This window comes from Rhinatrema bivittatum, chromosome 3 (genome assembly GCF_901001135.1).
Source record: "Rhinatrema bivittatum chromosome 3, aRhiBiv1.1, whole genome shotgun sequence".
Lineage (NCBI taxonomy): Eukaryota > Metazoa > Chordata > Amphibia > Gymnophiona > Rhinatrematidae > Rhinatrema > Rhinatrema bivittatum.
Window position 1 is genome coordinate 441,193,240 of NC_042617.1, and position 16,850 is coordinate 441,210,089.

At 45.1% G+C, this 16,850-nt stretch overlaps 1 long non-coding RNA gene across 1 annotated transcript in view; it reads right to left on the bottom strand.

Annotated features, from left to right (window-relative positions):
* Positions 1-393: 393 nt before the first annotated feature.
* Positions 394-16,850, bottom strand: part of LOC115088818 — a 65,615-nt gene continuing 49,158 nt past the window's right edge. The window contains exon 3 of the long non-coding RNA XR_003855909.1: positions 394-531. This is a non-coding gene — a long non-coding RNA (uncharacterized LOC115088818). The remainder of the gene's footprint in view (positions 532-16,850) is intronic.

Consider the following 16,850-nt stretch of genomic DNA (forward strand, 5'->3'; position numbering starts at 1 on the left):
ACCCACAATGATTCAGCCTCCAGCATCACTGCCAGCATCATAACTGCACCACCCTCTCTGAGGAAACAGGAAGCTGAAGAGGAGAGGCCCACAACAACTCCCAGCACATCTTCTCGTAGCCCTCTAGGTCCTTCTAGTTGCTATAATGATGTTCCATTGCCCCCATTTCCCAGGCCTTCCAAAAGCATCATTAGATGTGATCATATATCAGTGTGGAAAAGCACCAGATTGGAACAGGCCAAGGCATCAGAACTTCCCCACACCAAGATGCCAGCCAAGGAAGCACTAAATTTATGGAATTTAATAATCATTACATTGAGCACACCATATTAATAAATTCATCTTCACCTTCTAAATTACCTTAGCACTGCATGTAAATACATTTATCTTCATCTTTTAAAATGTCTTTGTATCAGAGTGTTCCTTTCCTGTATAACCTGCTGTTGAGCCTGGCGATATATCTCCTTCAGTTCCTCCTGACTCAGGTCATGTGCATCCTCCTCCTCATCTTCATCCAGATGATCTTCCTGCCTAGAAGAGAGGAGGCATGCAATGTAACCAGGAAAGACAGGTACTCCTCAGTATGTGCCTTTCTATTGCTTACAACAGAGGGTCATGGCTAAAGCACAGAAAGAAAACAATGGCACAGCACAAACTCGCACAGGCAGAACAGAGAGGGACAGGAAGAGGAAGCAGGGACATTGGAGAGCTTGGACCAAATGACACACACAAACAAGACAGGAAAATGTGGCAGAAACCATACCCTCATGCCAGAAAGATACAGATGCAACATGGCACACACACACAAACACACATCTGACTCTATGGTGGAAAAAAAACAGATATGTACAGGGAAAATAGTCATAGAATGGATCACCTTCCCCAATCACAATTCCTCTGTGCTCTCATACTGCTGTTTATTTATTTAAAACATTTCTATTTCTCATTTGTTGTACTAGATAGACTATACATTTTTTTATATCAAACATCAAGATATGACAAGCATCCAGGAATATAAGCAAACACCTAGAAATAATAACAATCTACACTTAAAATAAACAACTATATTAAATTCTACATTAAAAATCCTGACATTTCAAGAATTCCAATCAGTTGCTAAGAATAAATGCTTCAACTTTTTTCCTAAATGTTAGTAAATCAGTTTCTTGCAAAAAATGCAATGTGGTAAACTGTTCCACAATTGTGGGCCTGCAAATGAAAAAGCCAGTAATAGGTCATTTGCACTGATAATCCCTAATAAACAGGATTGCAAGGTATTGTTCATCAATTGACTATAAGATCCAAATTGGTAAATAGTATGATAATAAGTCTTAAGTATTTTGGCCCATCATCTTGCTTTGGCTTACATAATAACAAAAGAAACCTCAGTTTTAATCTAGCAGCTATTGAAAGCTAATGTAACTGTAACAGACTGGTTGTTATATGCTCTCTTCCTCCACAACCTGTAATGAGATGAGCTGCAGCATTTTGAATAATTTCAAGCACTCTAAAGTATTTTTTCAGGAATATAAAAAGCATTACAATAATGAAAGACAAATAAAACCACCATCTAAGCCACCGATCAGAAATTTTTCAGGTTTAAAATGTACCTCAAGTATCTCACTAAATGAAGTTTTAGGAAGGCAACCTTTAAAACTTCCCTTATCTAATGTTTAAAAGTGAGTTTGGAGTCTAAAATAATAACACAAAGATCCCGCACTTCCATTAAAAATGGAAAGGACTGATCTCTAATTTGCAACTACTGGGTATTCACAGTCACAAGTGAATAACTCATAATATCTGAGTATTTGCTAAATTTAAAACTAACTTGTTGGTAGTCATCCAGCTCTCAAGTGCTTGTACGTAGTTTGACATTATCATTAATGCATCAGGAACAGAAACCGCAATGAGAAGAATGGATTGAAAATCACCTGCATAAAATGTATATTGTATCTCGGACAGAAATAATTAGGGATGTGAATCGTGTCCTCGATCGTCTTAACGATCGATTTCGGCTGGGAGGGGGAGGGAATCGTATTGTTGCCGTTTGGGGGGGTAAAATATCGTGAAAAATCGTTAAAAATCGAAAAATCGAAAAATCGAAAAACCGGCACATTAAAACCCCCTAAAACCCACCCCCGACCCTTTAAATTAAATCCCCCACCCTCCCGAACCCCCCCCCCCAAATAACTTAAATAACCTGCGGGTCCAGCGGCGGTCCGGAACGGCAGCGGTCCGGAACGGGCTCCTGCTCTGAATCTTGTCGTCTTCAGCCGGCGCCATTTTCCAAAATGGCGCCGAAAAATGGCGGCGGCCATAGACGAAAAAGATTGGACGACAGGAGATCCTTCCGGACCCCCGCTGGACTTTTGGCAAGTCTCGTGGGGGTCAGGAGGCCCCCCACAAGCTGGCCAAAAGTTCCTGGAGGTCCAGCGGGGGTCAGGGAGCGATTTCCCGCCGCGAATCGTTTTCGTACGGAAAATGGCGCCGGCAGGAGATCGACTGCAGGAGGTCGTTCAGCGAGGGTTCCGGCGCCTCGCTGAACGACCTCCTGCAGTCGATCTCCTGCCGGCGCCATTTTCCGTACGAAAACGATTCGCGGCGGGAAATCGCTCCCTGACCCCCGCTGGACCTCCAGGAACTTTTGGCCAGCTTGTGGGGGGCCTCCTGACCCCCACGAGACTTGCCAAAAGTCCAGCGGGGGTCCGGAAGGACCTCCTGCCGTCCAATCTTTTTCGTCTATGGCCGCCGCCATTTTTCGGCGCCATTTTGGAAAATGGCGCCGGCTGAAGACGACAAGATTCAGAGCAGGAGCCCGTTCCGGACCGCTGCCGTTCCGGACCGCCGCTGGACCCGCAGGTTATTTAAGTTATTTGGGGGGGGTTCGGGAGGGTGGGGGATTTAATTTAAAGGGTCGGGGGTGGGTTTTAGGGGGTTTTAGTGTGCCGGCTCACGATTCTAACGATTTATAACGATAAATCGTTAGAATCTGTATTGTATTGTGTTCCATAACGGTTTAAGACGATATTAAAATTATCGGACGATAATTTTAATCGTCCTAAAACGATTCACATCCCTAGAAATAATGATAATGATGAACCCTGTTGTTTTCCAGTAGTAGTAACAGCCTTTTCAGCTGAGACGTTCTCATTTTGCCTAACCTGAATGGTTTAGGCACATAGAAATGAGTTAAACCATTTTAATGCGAGACCACCAATGCCAATTTCTGAAATTCTGGTTAAGAGAATCTGGTGGCAAAGTGTATCACAGACTGATGACAAATCTAAGAGCACTGTCCATCTCACCTAGACCATCGATATCTTTGTACTATGGTTAACTAAATCCACATTGGGGAAGATCTAGAATTTCATGTTCATCAATATAACTTCTTAATTGATTTAGCACACACTTTTCAATGATTTTACTTCATGCTAGCAGGTTCAAAATAGGAATATAAGGGGTAATTTTTAAAAGATTTATATGCTTAAAACTGTTTTTACACACGTAAATGCACTTTAAGTACGTAAGTAGGATTTTGAAGATTGCTACTATATATGCTATTGAATTCAATAGAATTTACATGCATAAGTGCACTTTGGGAAGATAACTTTGAAACAAGTGAGTGTGCCTCTATATGCAAGTGTAAAGGCATGCATGCTCATGCACTATTATTTATTTTATATCCTTAGCAAAAATTTTGCATGCATCATAGAAAATACCCACATCTTAGTGTGCAAAGTTACATGCTCCATTTCAGTGTACATGTGCTCGAGTAAGTTAGGTCACGTGATCATGAGCACGAAGTGTTCACATGTGACACATGACTTCCAGTTTCTCAGGGGCATGCCATACAAATGATGTCAGCTCTAGCCTGGCAGCCAAATTTCACCACTAGTGACATCTAATGCCTGCGTCCAAAGTGGTGGAACATGAGATACACTTCCTCCTATAGGTGATCCGGAACCTGAGGCACAAAAAAATGCCTAGTGCCTAGTGTGCACACATTTCAACTGATATGCCTCATACCCATGAGGGGTAAGCAGAATGTGGAGAGTGGGGGGTTGGATGGGTCAGAATATGCATGGAGTAGCAGTAGGTTGGGAATGGGGTGTGGAATAAGTTAGGATATGCATGGAGGGGCACTTGGGTGGCAATAGAGGGGTGGGAGTGGGGGTGGGATAGATCAGGATATGCATGGGGCACTAGGGGAGGTTATAGGGGGTGGGATAGGTTACAGTTTGCATGGGGGCCCTAGAGGGCTATAGGGGCAGGAAGTGAGGTGCGCCAGCGCACACATGCTATAAAATTGGTGGGCTGCGCACACCTGCACGCCAGATTTATGTGCGGGTGGTGCTCTCAATGGGGGGGAGACTTCCACAATTTTTGTGCAGATACACATCCCGGCCTTCCCCAGTTCCCTCCCAGTCTGCTCCAATTAAGGAGCGGACTGGGAGGGAACTTCCCTACCCCCCCCCCCCCACCTAACTTCACTTCCCTTCCCCTTACCCTCTCCTCCCAACCCCCTAAACCCTACCTTATTTTTTCTTCTTCTTCTTGTTTTGCAACTTAATTTAGCTCCCAAAACTGTTCAACCCAGGGTTTCCCATCCTCCCGTTGGTCCCAGTTCATACCTGGAGTACTCCCTGCTCCCCCTCCCTGGACTGTTCTTGTCTCCACTCTGCCAGAGAAGATAGTTCACTTAATGCCAAGTCGTTATTCAAAAATCTCTTTCATGGGGGTATGCATAACTGAGCTGTAGCAAATCTATGGGCCGGATTTTAAGAATTGTGCGCGGGCGTAGATTTGTGCGCGCAACCCAGCACGCACAAATCTACGTGTGCATGTTATAAAATCCAGGGTCGGTGCATACAAGGGGGTGCACAATTGTGCAACATGTGTGCGCAGAGCCGCACAGCCTTCCTCCGTTCCCTCTGAGGCCGCTCCGAAATCGCTTATATTACGCACGTAACCCTTTTAAAATCCACCCCATGTGTGCAATTGCTTGTACATGCACATGTGCATCGATTTCAAAATATGTAAGTATGCGAGTACATATAGTCACACCCAGGATACGCCCCAAACATTACCCTTTTTTGCATGTGCATTTTTTTACTTATGCATGCGCATACACACGGATACTTCAACCATTTTTAAAATAAGAATTGCGCATGTTCAGCCCATATATTCACATATATGGGTCTTTTTACGTGAACAACTCTTTTAAAAGTCACCTATAAGCACCTATATGGCCTTCTGAAAATTGTTACGATATAACAAAATGTGAATCATTTTGAAAATGTCCTTCAGAGCAATGATAGTTGAATCATTGGGGGCTAAAGCTGCTCTTTTTAATGATGGCCATAGAATAGCTTTTTTAACAGTTCCGGCAAAATTCCTTCACAGAAAGTGGCTTTAATGATGTCTGTGATAAAACCAAAAAAGGTTGTCTTTAATCCACAAATTAACCCAAATGGATAGGAATCTACTGAATATCCTGTGGGCATAAATGAGGCTAATAGTTCAGTGAGATTCTTGAGGGTCACTGTTTGGAAAAGAGGCCAGTTAGCTACTTCTGGCCCATGAAAAAGTGAGTAGGGGATCATCAGTAACATCCTGGCAATTTCTAAATAAATTGGTATCATCAAGGGAGACATAGAAAGCAAAAATGTTAAAGGCAAAAATTCTGTAAGAATATCAATATCTAAATTGAAATTATTCATTTGATGCCCTAACTTGATCCACAGCTGCTTAGCAATACAAAAGTTATTATGGCTGATTTAAGGAAATAGAGTAACTAAAAAAAAATGGGTTTTTGCCTTCAACAATGCCGACATAAATTATTAATCCATTCCGCAACTCAGTTTTGCCAGTATCACATCAAAGGTTAGGCCATTTCTTCTCCATTCACCTCGCCCTTCATTTTAACTCAATGTACTCAGTAGCAAGCCATTATACTTGAAGAGAATTATGCAAGTAAACTATCTTATGTGGGTCTACTTGATTCAGTATTTGCAAAATAGAATTGTTGTATTTTTCTACCTTAGTAGTGACACATTCAGAATTTGATTTTTATTGAATCTGTTGTTGTTCTCAATTATCCTGATCAATTGCTCCACAAATAAATCTAGGAAATAAGGAAGGATTAGCTGCTATGGGCACTACTGAAGGAGATATCTTAAATTATATCAAAATATGATCAGAACAATAGACAGAAAACTGATTGCAGTTCCTGAATCAAATCCTGCTCTGACCAAACCTTGGGAACAAATGCTTAATCAATAGTATGCGTAGCGGTGTGAATAGGAAATATAATGAGCTCAGACAGCTATAAAGATGACATAAATATCACAAAATCTTCCACTTGGCCAATAAAAGGCTTATCAATATGCAAGTTAAAATCTCCCAAAATATCAAGTTCTTGGTTGATAACTGGAGAGAAATAAAAACCTCTACTAATGATAAGATATCAACAGCCTCTGATACCAGTGGATGATAAATCAAACACAAATCCAGAGATTTGAAATACAAAGGGCCTCATTTTCTAAAGTATCGCAGGCCTGCGATACTTTAGAAAATTGTGCTAATGGGGGCGGGGGGGGGGGGGTCGAAGCGGGGGAGTGGTCCTGTGCTAGCCGGCAGCGATCGCACCACCGCGGTGCGATCGCTGCCGGTTTCGCACCCAATAGCGCCGCCATAGAAGGTGTACATATTGGACGTGAAGTAGGACGCGAAAAGGCGCTTACCTTTTCGCCGTCCGCAGCATCTTCGCGGAGTCAGCCCCGGTGACGCCCCGATTCCTCCTCTTCCGGGGCTGACTCCACCACGATTTAGGTAGCGCAGGCTTGCGCTGTTAGCACAAGCCTGCGATAGCCTTAGAAAATAAGGCCCAAAGTTTTCAAAACCTTTATAAGAGAAAAATGAATGCAACAGTTGCTGTCAAAGGGAGTGCCTTACTGGTATGTTACTATGGATTATTAATCTGTAAGACATGAGTAGCTGTATAACACTCAACCCCCAATCTCCAGTAAACCCTCAGGCATGGCCTGACCTTCTCCACTCATGCCCCCACCCCTATAACCTTCCTAGTAGCCCGCTCCATGTTTAGCCTGACCCTCTGCACTCATGACTCCACTCCCCTCTTCCCCTCCTAGTAGCTCCCTATGCATGGGCTGACCCTACCCACCCCTCCCACACCCTGTCTATCCCCCCTAGTAGCCTCCCCATGCATGGTCTGACCCTCTCCATCTCAATTCCCCCTCCTTACCCCATGTGGGTAGGAGGCGCCATGGGTAAAAATCATTGGAACTCACTGCACTCATTTTTGTTGAGGCAGAGTTCCCAGGAGACCCCTGGAGCAAAGTACAAATTTGCTTCTTTTTCCACCACCAGGGACTCCAGCTGTTGGATGTCCCTGGTAGAGATGGGCAAGGAAAAAAGATTTATTTTTTTTTTTGCTTTACGGTTTGTTTTTGGGAGGATTTTCCCCATGAATTTCAGTTTGTTGATTTCTTGATACAGTTGATTGTTTGATAAAAATGAATCAAGCAATTAAAAATCAAACAAACCCAAAACAGTCAAAAAACAAAAAATAAGCATCCCTCCCACAGTAGGTCACGTAGACTCAGCCTACTCGAGGCTGATGCCTGGTCCTAAGCTGGAGACTGAACCCAGGCTCAATTTCACGGCCCGGTCCAGAGGTTGGGTTCTGATACCAAGGCCTCAGCCTAGGCTAGGGTCCGGACACAGACCAACACTGTGACCTGAACTGAAGGCCAGGTGCTGATGCTGGGGCCCAATGCTGCAATCTGACTCAGAGGCTGGGTCCCAAAGCCAGGCCCTCATCCTAGGCTGGGGTCCAAGCCCAGGCCCAACATCGTGACAAGACCTAGAGAAAGGATGCCGATGCCAGGGCCTTGGCCCAGACCCAGGCCAGATGCTGCAACCTGGCCCAGAGACCAGGTTCCAATGCCAGAGCCTTGGCTTGAACCCAAGCCTGATGTCACAACCTGGTCTGGAGGCTTGGTCCCAAACCCTGATCCTCATCCTTGGCCGAAGCCCAAGCTCAGGCCTGACACCATGACCTAATCTGGAGACCAGGTCCCAACACCAGGGCCTAGGCCTGAACCCAGTCCTGATGCTGCAACCGAGCCCTTGGGCAGGGTGCCAATGACAGGGCCTGCGCCCAGGTCAGGGCCTGAGCACAGGCCCAACACCATGACCCGACCTGGAGACAGAGTCTCAATGCCAGGGCCTGGGCCTGGACCCAGGTGCAATGCCAGGGTCTTGGCCAGGAGGCCAGACCCTGGCCTCCTGGCCAAGGGTCTGGCCAGAGTTATTAACTCTGGCATACTCACCCCAGTGGATGGCACTATCATGATGTATGACATTGTTTGGCATTGCTGTACATCAAAATGGTGTGGTCCACTGGGGTGACTCTGGCACGACCCCAGTGGATGCTGTCATTTAGCACTGAATAGGTGAAGAGAGAAGATGATGAACTGTGGAGCTCCCAGGCGTGGACACCGAGGCCTAGACCTGATCATGGGCCAAGGCCAAGCATCAGGACCAGACCCCCAGGCCAAGGCACTGGCATTGGGCCTTGTTCCGGGCCTAGGCTCCGGCATTGGGACCCGGTCTCTCGGTCGGTCATGGATTTGGGACTTGGTCCGGGCCCAGGCCCCAGCATTGGGATCCAACCTCTGGGTTTGGTCATGGCTTTGGATCTGGACTTGGGCCTCGGCCTAGGCCAAAGCCCCTGCATCAGGACCTGGCCTCAGGTCTGGGTCCAGGACAAGGGCCTGGCTTCAGGACATGGCCTCCGGATTGGTTCACAGCATCGGGCCTGGGCTCGGGCCCCAGCCTAGGCTGAAGTCTCTGCATTTGTAGCTGGCCTCTGGTGTGAGCCAGCATAAGCACGTACATCTGCACCAATGCATTGGTATCAAGGTTACCATCCCTCTGTTAAATAATTCTAACATATGCATGTAATAACCTCAGTCAATGTGCAGAGTTAGGGATTTTATAAAGTTGGTTGATATATTTGCCTATCTCACTTATTAAAATACTTATGCACATACTTCCAAGCACTAGTTCACCAAGACCTCCACAAGTTGACCTAGACATTCATTAGTTCATGCACACCCTCCACCACTTGATCCATACTCCCCAACCAAAAACTGCAGAAGAAAAGCAAAGTCAGATTTAATATCCACAACTTGATTAGCAAATGTAAAATCATAGATATGTGCATTCATCTTGGATCAGGGAGGCCGAAACTCGAAAGAATTTTTCCCGAAATTTTGGGAAAAATTTGTTTCAGGGTTAGTGCATGCCAACCCCCGTTAGAGTGAGCTAACGTAAAAATGTTAGCACGCACTAAACCAAAATTCGGGTCTCCCCGAATTTTAAAGGCCCAAACCGCAGGAAAACATGCATCCATGTTTGATTATGTAGATACATACTCTGTTTATAAAATACAAAAATGAGCATTTACTTCCAAAACTCACCCCCAAATGCCCTAAAAATGCCCTCTTTGCGCATGCATGTACATCCATGTGGCAGCAACAGTATATGCATAATCTTGCTCTTCTGGAAATTTGTTTACTGAACAGATAGGCTACTTAGGTACATATATGCTGATTTTATGCACACAGCTCCAGCATAAACCTTTGCAAGTACCCCCTTTATGTCTATTGTTCTATCTATAAATGCTTACATAATCCTCCTATACCTCTCTACTATGTATTTTTTCATTTCCTTTTCTAATTTAAACACATAAACATTATTCCCAAATCTTTCTTTAGAAAATCCATTAATTGATATTAATGATGCATGCAATACCACCAGCTACTGAATTTTCTAGCAGCTAGGGAGTTAAAACAGGAACTGACACTTGTGACAAGGACATAGCAACATTATTATTATTAATTCCATTTAACATAATATGGTCATCATGGACTTGCTATATGGCTGGAAGACAGTATTGCATTAAACAGATTTACAAATTCATTTCTGAAATATATAGTCAGACCCTGTACCATCACCTCCAGTGTGTTCTTTTTTTAAATAATCATTAGAACAGATGTTAAGGTAGCTTTGTAATTTGCTGCTCATAATCTTTGCCAGCCATGTATCTCTCATACTGATAATCTACATATCCTAAGATCCGATGTATGATGTTATTAGATGCATGGCCGAATCTCATTCAAAAAGAGCTTGGTAATAGATGTTTCAAGTGAAGTGATTTTTTTAAAGCAGAAAGAAAGCTAACAAACCCTGTGAGTTGCAAGAAAATGTGATTTAAAAAAATTATTTGTTAATTCAAATTGTCCAGGCATTTGTGTAAGAACTGGCTTTTATTTTCACTGATCTTATATTATCTTATTACAGAGGCTATTGTTAACAGAGTTATCACTTTAGCTGGAATTTGTAACTAGCAAATTTAAGTGCAGAGTTTAAGATAAAACAAGGGAAACATAAAAGGATCATTGCACAGTAGAGTACTGAAGGGAATGCATAGCAGGAGGGAAGGAAGTTACTCAGATTATCAGGACACAAGAAGTAATTAGCATGTCACAGCTTATTAGGCAACATCCCCCCTTCTCTCCAGGGCAGGTAAACTGCAATAGTATAGGTTATCTCTTTGTTGTCTCAGTGGAAATTTGCTGTTGTCATTTCTCCAACACCCCTTCTGAACATCAGAAAGATTATTTCCCAAGATTCATTTTCTCTGCATGTGATGATTCTCATCAATACGGGGTACCCTGAGATAGAGAGGAGACTAGAGTACAAGGTTGGGTTAAGGAAAGCCATTGAAGCATCCCTGGACTGGAACAAGGAAAGTGTGTGGGCTTCTGCCTGTATTAGCCATCTTCCCATAAAGTTGAGTGCTTGGGTGATGATGTCCACCAGGTCTTTGACTGCTCAGGACTAGTACTAAGGGTAGGACACCAGACACAGTGAACATAGCCGTGAAGACAAATCCAGCTGAACATTCTCATAAGTAGGGTCCACTTGAGAGATAGGGCCGGCCACGTCCAAAGCTTCAAACTTGACCGAAAGAAGACACCACAAAGAGTTGAGATCTAGGGAGTAACAGGACCACTGCAGGTAAACTGGTAGCATCATGTGACACATGGGGCCGGATTTTAAAAGCTCTATGTGTGTAAATCCAGTGGATTTATGCACGTAGAGTGCCTTACGCACGCCAGGCCTATTTTATAAAGGCCCGGCGGTGCGAGTAAAGCCCCAGGACATGTCTAAGTCCTGGGGCTTGCATAAAGGGGTGGTCTGGGGTGGGGAAAGGGCAGGGCCAGAGGCCTCCGACACTGCACCTCTTGCTGCTGTGTCAGAGGATTGTGTGCTGGCAGGCTGCCGGCAGGCGCAAAAGGTTTGATAAGAATTTGGGGAGATTAGAGTAGGACTAGGGGAGGAAAGGTTAGGGGAAGGGGTGGGAAAGTTAGGTTAGGGGGAAGGGAACAGGGGAAGCCCACGAGCATCAGCGCGCACAAGGTGTACTAGTGTGCACCTCCTTGCGCACGCCGACCCCCTATTTTATAACTTGCAAGCACCGGCATGCGCAAGTTTTAAAATCGGGCATACATGTGTGCATGCCAGGTACACTATCCCATAGTGTAGAATAGGACCAAGCTCTGATAAAGAAAGAAAGCAATGTATTAGTAGATATACATAACAGAACAGGAAATAATCTCCAGTAAAATGAAACCTGAGAGAAAGTCGGAATCATAAAGCTGGAGGAATGACCAAACCAGCCAAGGAAAAAATACTGACACCTGCTGGTGGGAGAGCAGCATGAGTTCCTCTTGGAAAATGAGCCATCCACAAGCTGGCAATGATCTCTCACACTATGAGGACATTGAAGGAGTATCTGGACAGTAGCATGCTCTGCATATCTGCAACTATATTCTCCACTGGACAGTACTGAAGTTCAGCAGCACCTTGGTGGTATAAGTCTCTCAATAAGTAGTACTTTACAGCAATGTGTTTGGTTCACCTTCTCAGTCTCATCCAATTTTATATATCTCTGGTTGGCTAGGAATGGGCTTATACATATTGGGGTAGATTTTCAAAGGGTTGCGTGTGTAAGATATGCGTGCAACCCCGGAAAACCTACCCCTGCCTTCCCCTACGCGTGCTGAGCATAGGCTCAGCAGCGTGCACAAGCCCCGACAAAGGTCGGAGGGGGGGTTTAGTTAGGGCTGGGCGGTGGGTTAGATAGGGGAAGGGAGGGGAAGGTGCAAGGGGGGGGGCTGAAGGAAAGTTCCCTCCGAGGCCGCTTCATCTGAATAAAAGCTTGTTACTCAATTAAGAAGTAATTTTCAGAGACTTTGGCGAGGAATGTGCATGCATAACTGGGATTTGTGCATGGCAAGCATATTTTCAGAAGGGTGGAATACACTTGTACTGTCACTGTAGCATGGAAAACTAAATGCAAAGACTCTCTTCATGATAATAACTTCCAATATGCTTATATGTTCCCTATATGTGTCTTGTACCCTTATTGAATTTACTAGCTAACTAAATAAAAAAACAAAAGATAATTCAAATTCCCTGTATCTAGGGATGTGCACTGATTTTTTTTTATGTCATTTTCATTTTGGCTCGTTATCTGTTAAATTTTGTTTTTAAAATGGTTCAGGAGGTATTTATTTTAGGTTTCCCTAATTTCGGAGTTTGTACGCACTAACTAGTTTTCCTAATTTAGGGCTTAGTGCACACTTAGGGGCAGATTTTAAAAAAATACGCGAGCGCGTACTTTTGTTCGCGCATCAGGCGCGAACAAAACTACACTGGATTTTATAAGATACGCGCGTAGCCGCGTGTATCTTATAAAATCCGGGGTCAGCGCGCGCAAGGGGGTGCACATTTGTGCAACCTGCTCGCGCCGAGCCCAGCGCGAGCTGCCTGTTCCCTCCGAGGCCACTCCAATTTCGGAGCGGCCTCGGACGCGCGCAGGCATAACTTTGCGCGTGTCGGCTGGCAGCCCCGCTCCATCCTCCGGTCCCGGGGGCTGGTCCGGAGGCCTCGACCAATCCCCTGGGCCAGTGCCACGCCCCTGGGCCCGCCCCCAAAACGCCAAGGCACGCCCCCAAAATGCCGCGGCGTTTCGGGAACGCCCCGGACACGCCCCCTCCCGCCCACTTTTCGAAAGCCCCGGGACTTACGCATGTCCCGGGGCTTTACACGCGCCGGCGGCCTATGCAAAATAGGCGTGCCGGCGCACGAGGGCCCTGCGCACGTAAATCCAAAAGGATTTACGCGCGCGGGCCTTTTAAAATCCGCCCCTTAGTGCGCGACACCTAGTTTTCTTAATTTTGGAGTTATTGCGCACTAATAGGACTTAGGCCACACTAACTGGATGTTATGGTGCACTAATTAAAATTAGTGCACACTAACAAAAATGTTATCAATAAGTTAAAAAGTGTTAATTGAGGAGAAGTTCATTAGCTAGAGGTATGGTTTTGCATTCCCATTGGTGGTCTCCTTAGTTACAACTAAGCTAATGAGAATGCAGAACCACACCTCTAGCTAATGAACTGCTTCCCAATTGACACTTTTTAACATTAGTAAAATTAGTGTGCACTAACTCTGAAATTAGTAAAAACTAGGTAGTGCACACTAATGGGACTTAATGGACACTAACTTCTTGTTAGTTCGCTCCAAAGTCCATTAGTGCGCACTAAGCCTGTAAATAGGAAAACTAGATGTTAAGTCAGTAAGTCACGCCTTAGCATGACTTAATGCCACCCTTTCCTTCCCTCTTCCTCCTCCTCCCTCCCTCTGTTCTTCAGCCCGCTCCTCTTATCCCTCTCCCCACACTGCTACCCACTATCCTATAGGGTCCCCGCTTACGCCCTACTTAATAGGGATGTGAATCGTTTTAGGACGATTAAAATTATCGTCCGATAATTTTAATATCGTCTTAAACCGTTATGGAACACAATACAATAGAGATTCTAACGATTTATCATTATAAATCGTTAGAATCGTGAGCCGGCACACTAAAACCCCCTAAAACCCACCCCCGACCCTTTAAATTAAATCCCCCACCCTCCCGAACCCCCCCCCCCCGGTCCGCCGCTGGACCCCGCGGGTCCAGCGGCGGTCCGGAACGGCAGCGGTCCGGAACGGGCTCCTGCTACTGAATCTTGTTGTCTTCGGCCGGCGCCATTTTCCAAAATGGCGCCGAAAAATGGCAGCGGCCATAGACGAACACGATTGGACGGCAGGAGGTCCTTCCGGGGTCCAGCGGGGTCCAGCGGGGGTCAGGGAGCGATTTCCCGCCGCGAATGGCCGGCGCCGCGAATGGCCGGCGCCATTTTCCGTACGAAAACGATTCGCGGCGGGAAATCGCTCCCTGACCCCCGCTGGACCTCCAGGAACTTTTGGCCAGCTTGGGGGGGGCCTCCTGACCCCCACAAGACTTGCCAAAAGTCCAGCGGGGGTCCAGAAGGACCTCCTGCCGTCCAATCGTGTTCGTCTATGGCTGAAGACAACAAGATTCAGTAGCAGGAGCCCGTTCCGGACCGCTGCCGTTCCGGACCGCCGCTGGACCCGCAGGTTATTTAAGTCATTTGGGGGGGGGGTTCGGGAGGGTGGGGGATTTAATTTAAAGGGTCGGGGGTGGGTTTTAGGGGGTTTTAATGTGCCGGTTTTGCGATTTTACGTTTTTTCGATTTTTTACGATTTTTCACGATTTTTCACGATTTTTCACGATATTTTACCCCCCCAAACGGCAACAATACGATTCCCTCCCCCTCCCAGCCGAAATCGATCGTTAAGACGATCGAGGACACGATTCACATCTCTACTATTTAATTCTCAAGCTCATAGTGTTACCCTTTTTTGATGACTTATTTCATGTAACGCCTATCACCACTATTTTGCGGTTCTATTTATATTCGTTATTTGTCAACTTGTGACCTATTACCACTGTTTTGCTGTTCTATTTATACTTGTTATTTATATTTGATTTTATATTGTTATTCATATTTGTTATTTATATTTGCTGTTCTATTTATACTTGTTATCTATATTTGTTATTTGACGACTTGTTTTAATGTAACGCCATAACCGCGATTGTTCTGTTTCAATGGAAACCGATATGATTTGATATTTTTTTCAAGAATGTCGGTATATAAAAACTCTAAATAAATAAATAAATAAATAAATAAATAATGTTAGTACACACCAAGACCCGTTAGTGTGAACTAACATGAAATATAAATTTTCACAAAATTTCGTCAATTTTTGTTTTTGTTTTGGGGTGTTCCCGAAACAAGATGAAATAGACAATTTTGTGTCTGTTTTGTTGAAAATGAATGCATATCCCTACTAGTTTTTCAGTAAAGGAACAACTTTTAAAACTTTTAATTTTATTTTCCCGATGAGAAGTAATATTATTGTGACTGAAGAAGTGATTATTAATAATTCCACCTTCTAGTTAAATAAAATTGGTGATATTAAGTCAGTAAAGGTGTTATTAAGCTACCATTTTGTCAAGTATGCTCAAGTTTGGGACATGCAGGGTTCTTTCAGTTTATGATTTTTGACCTTCTTTGCAAGGATCACGAAATATCAGCTACAGTATATACTGTGACTTATTTTTTTTAAGCCACCATCATCGCACATTTACAGCCATTTCCTGTCTAAAGTGTTAGGATTTGTAGGTATGTGGGCCCTGGGCTGAGGTGAGAGATGGTACCGCCCACAGGGAGGAGCCCTGTGAGCCTCACCATGGGAAGGCGAGGTCTCAGCAGACGTCAGACACAGCTCTGGAATAGAGTCTTTATTAGAGAAATAGAGAGGCACTGCCCATAAAGTGGGGAGTGCAGGAGAAACACAGAGTCTGTATGGTGGGGTATACCCAAGGGGAATACTTCTGTAATAGAGATACGGCAATGGTCTGCGGAGTGGGGTACACCAATGAGGCTTCTCAGTAGAGATGATACGGTAGATGTCCGTGGAGCAAGGCACACCAGTGATGGGTTCTCAGAAGAGATGATATGGTAGTGGTCCTCAGCGCGAGGTACTGCAATTAATTGCATCAGTAGCATGGTATCTTCTTAGTGTTTGGGTAAATGCCAGGTTCTTGTGGCCTGGTTTGGCCTCTGTTAGAAACAGGATGCTGGGCTTGATGGACCCTTGGTCTGACCCAGCATGGCAATTTCTTATGTTCTTATGAGTAATGAATAAGCAGAGAGTTTTTCATCTGGTAAGGCCCTTGGAGTTTAGAGGAAATCTGGAAGGTAATTGTGTGGCTGGAGCATTCTGTTATGGGACAGATATTAGGGATGTGAATCGGGCTTTGGACGATTGAAAATATCGGACGATATTTTCAAAATCGTCAGAAATCGAGGGCTCCCCCAAAACGATAGGAAAACCCCACGATATTGATCGTGGCAGTTCTCTTATCATTTTGGGGGAGGGTGGGAAAAACGGCACACAAAAATAACCCCTAAACCCACCCCGACCCTTTAAAACTAATACCTTAGCTTCCCCCACCCTCCCGACCCCCCAAAAAACTTTTTACAGGTATCTGGTGGTCCAATGGGGGTGCCTGGAGCGATCTCCCGCTCCCGGGCCATCAGCTGCCACTAATCAAAATGGCACCGATGGCCCTTTGCCCTTACCATGTGACAGGGTATCTGTGCCATTGGCCAGACCCTGTCACATGGTAGGAGCACTGGATGGCCGGCGCCATCTTGTGCTCCTACCATGTGACAGGGGCTTACCAATGGCACCGCTGGAGTTTTGGCAAGTCTTGTGGGGGTCAGGAGGGTCCCCCAAGACATGCCAAAAGCCCCTGGTGGTCAGGATGGGATTTTTGT